The 1,228-nt window shown below is 45.3% G+C and overlaps 1 pseudogene; it reads right to left on the minus strand.

Moving 5' to 3' along the window:
* Positions 1–364: 364 nt before the first annotated feature.
* LOC111557082 lies at positions 365–482 on the minus strand (annotated as a pseudogene).
* Positions 483–1,228: the final 746 nt, after the last annotated feature.

Below are 1,228 nucleotides of genomic sequence, written 5' to 3' on the forward strand. Positions count from 1 at the left end.
CTGGTCCTAAAGGCTACTTGGAACAAAGGATAACTGAACTGAGAGGCCAGAACTAATAGTTTATGATCATGAGAATGATGACGCCCAAGCCAGAGTTAGGGAAATGTATGAAAATCAGGTGACAAGAAAGAATACATAGGTGTCCTGGAGACTACAAGCAGATCAGTTTAGTTGAACACAGGGCCAGGGGGCTGGGGTGATGGTGTTGAGATATGAGGAACATCATAGCATTTGCAGGGGAGGAAGCCTCATGGTGCTTCCTCAGAGAGCAAAAATGGGCTGTGAGAGAGCTCTCGGGTTCATGTTCTATAACCTCAGTGTGTCAAGTCAGGGAATATTTTTTTTTTAATAAAACAGAAACCGCTCAGGCTGTGTCCTCTCCCTCTGACTCCCCCACAGGAGGAGAAGAAGAATCATCAACGGCACAAGGTAACTGCAGAAACAACACCTAGAGGCAGCTTCACGCTCAGGACAGAACCTGCCCATTTGGAAGGGCATCAGGTCAAGGACCATACGAAGGAAAACGAGGTTTTCAACCAGTTTTCAACCGGTCAAGGCAGACATGGCATCCAGAAGATGAGAGAAACCCTTCTTTGTGTTCTTCCTTCAGTCCATATAGAATTTCTCTCAGCTGGACGTTTGGCAGTCCCTCCTTCCTTTGGACCCTCAATCTCTGATCTCCTTCGCACAACCTCCCCTGGATCCTTTCCACTTCTCTACCCATCCCAATGCTGCCAACTCAGAATTGGTCTTGTCTCCATTCTAGATCTGCTAAAATCGACCACTTCTCAAAACAAAACTTTGATACGGTACACTGAAATGACTATGACCTTAACAGTAAGGACAGAAAGGGGGAAAGGAGGTGAAAAGAACGCTACAACTCCATCCTTCCAACAGAGGGGATTTGTACTGTCTACACTCTACATTTCTGTCTTCTTTTTTTTTTTAATATTTTAATGTTTATTTATTCTTGAGAGAGACAGACAGAATGTGAGGAGGGGAGGGGCAGAGAGAGAGGGAGACAGAATCGGAAGCAGGCTCCAGGCTCTGAGCTGTCAGCACAAATCCTGACGCAGGGCTTGAACTCACGAGCCATGAGATCATGACCTGAACCGAAGTCAGACGCTTAACTGACTGAGCCACCCAGGCGCCCCCATTTCTGTCTTTTTTTAATAATTTTTTTTTTATAAAATATCTCAGTGCGAATCAAAGTAAAGATTACCTGCAA

This window comes from Felis catus, chromosome A1 (assembly GCF_018350175.1).
Source record: "Felis catus isolate Fca126 chromosome A1, F.catus_Fca126_mat1.0, whole genome shotgun sequence".
NCBI lineage: Eukaryota > Metazoa > Chordata > Mammalia > Carnivora > Felidae > Felis > Felis catus.